The sequence below is a fragment of the Heterodontus francisci genome, chromosome 7, assembly GCF_036365525.1.
Source record: "Heterodontus francisci isolate sHetFra1 chromosome 7, sHetFra1.hap1, whole genome shotgun sequence".
Taxonomy (NCBI): Eukaryota; Metazoa; Chordata; class Chondrichthyes; order Heterodontiformes; family Heterodontidae; genus Heterodontus; species Heterodontus francisci.
Window position 1 is genome coordinate 136,372,904 of NC_090377.1, and position 6,009 is coordinate 136,378,912.

Here is a 6,009-nt window from a genome sequence, read left to right on the forward strand (position 1 = left end):
GTGTAGAGATCAGGGAGGGGGATTGTGATATACTTGAACATATTAGCATTGAAAGGGAGGAAGTATTAACTGTTTTAGCAGACTTAAAAGTGGATAAATCCTCAGGCCCAGATGTGATGTATCCCAAGCTGTTATGTGAGGCAAGGGAGGAGATAGCAGGGGCTCTAACACAAATGCTCAAATCCTCTCTGGCCACAGGAGAGGTACCAGAGGTTTGGAGGACAGGAAATGTGGTACCATTATTCAAGAAGGGTAGTAGGGATAAACCAGGTAATTACAGGCCGGTGAGTCTAACATCAGTGGTTGGAAAACTATTGGAAAAAATTCTGAGGGACAGGATTAATCTCCACTTGGAGAGGCAGGGATTAATCAGGGATAGTCAGCATGGCTTTGTCAGGGGGAGATCGTGTCTAACTAACTTGATTGAATTTTTCGAGGAGGTGAGTAGATGTGTAGATGAGGGTAAAGTAGTTGATGTAGTCTACATGGACCTCAGTAAGGCTTCTGATAAGGTCCCACATGGGTGATTGGTTAAGAAGGTAAGAGCCCATGGGATCCAGGGCAATTTGGCAAATTGGATCCAAAATTGGCTCAGTGGCAGGAGGCAGAGGGTGATGGTCGAGGGTTGTTTTTGCGAGTGGAAGCCTATGACCAGTGGTGTACCACAGGGATCGGTGCTGGGACCCTTACTGTTTGTAGTGTAAATTAATGATTTAGACATGAATATAGGAGGTATGATCAGTAAGTTCGCAGTTGAAAATTGGTGGTGTCATAAATAGTGAGGAGGAAAGCCTTAGATTACAGGACGATATAGATGGGCTGGTAAGATGGGCGGAGCAGTGGCAAATGGAATTTAATCCTGAGAAGTGTGAGGTGATGCATTTTGGGAGGGCTAACAAGGCAAGGGAATATACAATGGATGGTAGGACCCTAGGAAGTACAGAGCGTCAGAGGGACATTGGTGTACTTGTCCATAGATCACTGAAGGCAACAGCACAGGTAGATAAGGTGGTTAGGAAGGCATATGGGATACTTGCCTTTATTAGCCGAGGCATAGAATATAAGAGCAGGGAGGTTATGATGGAGCTTTTTAAAATGTTAGTTAGGCCACAGCTGGAGTACTGTGTACAGTTCTGGGCACCACACTATAGGAAGGATGTGATTGCACTGGAGAGGGTGCAGAGGAGATTCACCAGGATGTTGCCTGGGCTGGAGCATTTCAGCTATAAAGAGAGACTGAAAAGACTAGGGTAGTTTTCCTTAGAGCAGAGAAGGCTGAGGGGGAACCTGATTGAGGTATACAAAATTATGAGGGACATACATAGGGTAGATAGGAAGAGACTTTTTCCCTTAGTGGAGGGGTCAATAACCAGGGGGCATAGATTTAAAGTAAGGGGCAGGAGGTTTAGAGGAGATTTGAGGAAAATTTCTTTCACTCAGAGGGTTGCTGGAATCTAGAACGCACTGTTTGAAGTGCTGGTAGACACAGGAATCCTCACAACATTTAAGAAGTATTTAGATGAGCACTTGAAACGCCATAGGATACAAGGCTATGGGCCAAGTGCTGGAAAATGGGATTAGAATAGTTAGGTGCTCGATGGCCGGCACAGACACGATGGGCCGAAGGGCCTGTTTCTGTACCGTACAACTCTATGACTCTATAACTCTATAAAATATTTGCGAAATGTGGTCATGTTGGAAAACAAACAACTCCTTCCCACATCCAACCATTTATTGCAACCAACACAGAAGGATCAATGGTCAGTGCTAAGCAGTGTTCACAAATCAGCACAAGAAACGCAACATTCTTCAAAGCACCGAAAACACATTTCATTGCAGCAGCTTATTCGGGAGCAGAGAGTGCGAGCGAGTGAGCAGCTGCGAAGGTCAGTTTCAGCTTAAACTTAATTCCCTTTTGTTTTCGGCGGACCAAGGGGCTGCTGGGTAAGTAAAACCCTATATATTTGGGCCTTTTCTGAACCCGAGAAACTACACGGGTAGTGTCTCCCACCCGCCCTCCTCCTCTAACCAAAAAAAAAAGGACTCGGTGGTGTGTAGATAAGGTAAGGCTTTTTCTACTTTTTTTTAATCGTGTGATTGGTAAAAACTTTTCGTTCCTTTTTCATTTTTTCTAAGTTTCAGGCTAAATTAAGTTTAAGATTAAAAATGGCAGGAGATCTCAGACCCGTGTTATGCTCCTCTTGCTCAATGTGGGAGCTCAGGGACACGGCTGATGTCCCTGACTCCTTCACGTGCAGGAAGTGTGTCCAGCTGCAGCTCGTTAGACCGCATGACGGTTCTGGAGCTGCGGATGGACTCACTTTGGAGCATCCGCGATGCTGAGGAGGTCGTGGATAGCACGTTTAGCGAATTGGTCACACCGCAGATTAGGATTGCTGAGGGAGAAAGGGAATGGGTGACAAAAAGGCAGAGAAAGAGTAGGAAGGCAGTGCAGGTGTCCCCTGTGGTCATCTCCCTCCAAAACAGGTATACCGTTTTGGATACTGTTGAGGGAGATGGCTCACCAGGGGAAGGCAGCAGTACCCAGGTTCATGGCACCGTGGCTGGCTCTGCTGTTCGGAAGGGCGGGAAAAAGAGTGGAAAGGCGATAGTCATAGGGGATTCGATTGTAAGGGGAGTAGATAGGCGGTTCTGTGGTCGAAAACGAGACTCCCGAATGGTATGTTGCCTCCCAGGTGCACGGGTCAGGGATGTCTCAGATCAGCTGCAGAACATTCTGAAGGGGGAGGGTGAACAGCCAGTTGTCGTTGTGCACATAGGCACCAATGATATAGGTAAAAAACGGGATGAGGTCCTACAAGCAGAATTTAGGGAGTTAGGAGCCAAGTTAAAAAGTAGAACTTCAGAGGTAGTAATCTCAGGATTGCTACCAGTGCCACGTGATAGTCAAAGTAGAAATGAAAGAATAGTCAGGATGAATGCGTGGCTTGAGAGATGGTGCAGGAGGGAGGGGTTCAGATTTTTGGGACATTGGGGGAGGTGGGACTATTACAAATTGGACGGTCTACACCTGGGCCGGACTGGAACCAATGTCCTTGGGGGTGCTTTTGCTAACGCTGTTGGGGAGGGTTTAAACTAATGTGGCAGGGGGATGGGAACCAAATGAGGAGATCAGTGGACAGTAAGGAGGTAGTAACTAAAGCCTGTACGGAACTAGATAATGAAGTCAGCGTGACTAAGGGAAAGAGTAGACAGGGAGCAGATGATGTACGCAAAGGGACTGGTGGTCTGAGGTGCATTTGTTTTAATGCAAGAAGTGTAGTAGGTAAGGCAGATGAACTTAGGGCTTGGATTAGTACCTGGGAGTATGATGTTATTGCTATTACTGAGACTTGGTTAAGGGAAGGGCATGATTGGCAACTAAATATCCCAGGATATCGATGCTTCAGGCGGGATAGAGAGGGAGGTAAAAGGGGTGGAGGAGTTGCATTACTGGTCAAAGAGGATATCACAGCTGTGCTGAAGGAAGGCACTATGGAGGACTCGAGCTGTGAGGCAATATGGGCAGAACTCAGAAATAGGAAGGGTGCGGTAACAATGTCGGGGCTGTACTACAGGCCTCCCAACAGCGAGCGTGAGATAGAGGTACAAATATGTAAACAGATTATGGAAAGATGTAGGAGCAACAGGGTGGTGATGATAGGAGATTTTAATTTTCCCAACATTGACTGGGATTCACTTAGTGTTAGAGGTCTAGATGGAGCAGAATTTGTAAGGAGCATCCAGGAGGGTTTTCTAGAGCAGTATGTAAATAGTCCAACTCAGGAAGAGGCCATTCTGGACCTGGTGTTGGGGAATGAGCCCGGCCAGGTGGTTGAAGTTTCAGTAGGGGACTACTTTGGGAATAGTGATCACAATTCCGTAAGTTTTAGAATACTCATGGACAAAGACGAGGGTGGTCCTAAAGGAAGAGTGCTAAATTGGGGGAAGGCCAACTATACCAAAATTCGGCAGGAGCTGGGGAATGTAGATTGAGAGCAGCTCTTTGAAGGTAAATCCACATTTGATATGTGGGAGGCTTTTAAAGAGAGGTTGATTAGCGTGCAGGAGAGACACGTTCCTGTGAAAATGAGGGATAGAAATGGCAAGATTAGGAAACCATGGATGACAGGCGAAAATGTGAGACTAGCTAAGAGGAAAAAGGAAGCATGCATAAGGTCTTGGCGGCTGAAGAAAGACGAAGCTTTGAAAGAATATCGGGAATGTCGGACCAATCTGAAACAAGGAATTAAGAGGTCTAAAAGGGGTCATGAAATATCTTTAGCAAACAGGGTTAAGGAAAATCCCAAAGCCTTTTATTCATATATAAGGAGCAAGAGGGTAACTAGAGAAAGGATTGGCCCACTCAAGGACAAAGGAGGAAAGTTATGCGTGGAGTCAGAGAAAATGGGTGAGATTCTAAACGAGTACTTTGCATCGGTATTCACCGAGGAGAGGGACATGACGGATGTTGAGGTTAGGGATAGATGTTTGATTACTCTAGGTCAAGTCGGCATAAGGAGGGAGGAAGTGTTGGGTATTCTAAAAGGCATTAAGGTGGACAAGTCCCCAGGTCCGGATGGGATCTATCCCAGGTTACTGTGGGAAGCGAGAGAGGAAATAGCTGAGGCCTCAACAGATATCTTTGCAGCATCCTTAAACACGGGTGAGGTCCCGGAGGACTGGAGAATTGCTAATGTTGTCCCCTTGTTTAAGAAGGGTAGCAGGGATAATCCAGGTAATTATAGACCGGTGAGCCTGTCGTCAGTGGTAGGGAAGCTGCTGGAGAAGATACTGAGGGATAGGATCTATTCCCATTTGGAAGAAAATGGGCTTATCAGTGATAGGCAACATGGTTTTGTGCAGGGAAGGTCATGTCTTACCAACTTAATAGAATTCTTTGAGGAAGTGACAAAGTTGATTGATGAGGGAAGGGCTGTAGATGTCATATACATGGACTTCAGTAAGGCGTTTGATAAGGTTCCCCATGGTAGGCTGATGGAGAAAGTAAGTCGCATGGGACCCAGGGTGTACTAACTAGATGGATAAAGAACTGGCTGGGCAACAGGAGACAGAGAGTAGCAGTGGAAGGGAGTTTCTCAAAATGGAGATGTGTGACCAGTGGTGTTCCACAGGGATCCGTGCTGGGACCACTGTTGTTTGTGATATACATAAATGATTTGGAGGAAAGTATAGGTGGTCTGATTAGCAAGTTTGCAGACGACACTAAGATTGGTGGAGTAGCAGATAGTGAAGGGGACTGTCAGAGAATACAGCAGAATATAGATAGATTGGAGAGTTGGGCAGAGAAATGCCAGATGGAGTTCAATCAGGGTAAATGCGAGGTGATGCATTTTGGAAGATCCAATTCAAGAGTGAACTATACAGTAAATGGAAAAGTCCTGGGGAAAATTGATGTCCAGAGAGATTTGGGTGTTCAGGTCCATTGTTCCCTGAAGGTGGCAACGCAGGTCAATAGAGTGGTAAAGAAGGCATACGGCATGCTTTCCTTCATCGGACGGGGTATTGAGTACAAGAGTTGGCAGGTCATGTTACAGTTGTATAGGACTTTGGTTCGGCCACATTTGGAATACTGCGTGCAGTTCTGGTCGCCACATTACCAAAAGGATGTGGATGCTTTGGAGAGGGTGCAGAGGAGGTTCACCAGGATGTTGCCTGGTATGGAGGGCGCTAGCTATGAAGAGAGGTTGAGTAGATTAGGATTATTTTCATTCGAAAGGCGGAGGTTGAGGGGGGACCTGATTGAGGTGTACAAAATCATGAGAGGTATAGACAGGGTGGATAGCAAGAAGCTTTTTCCCAGAGTGGGGGATTCAAATACTCGGGGTCACGAGTTCAAAGTGAGAGGGGAAAAGTTTAGGGGGGATATGCGTGGAAAGTTCTTTACGCAGAGGGTTGTGGGTGCCTGGAACGCGTTGCCAGCGGAGGTGGTAGATGCGAACACGATAGCGTCTTTTAAGATGTATCTAGACAGATACACGAATGGGC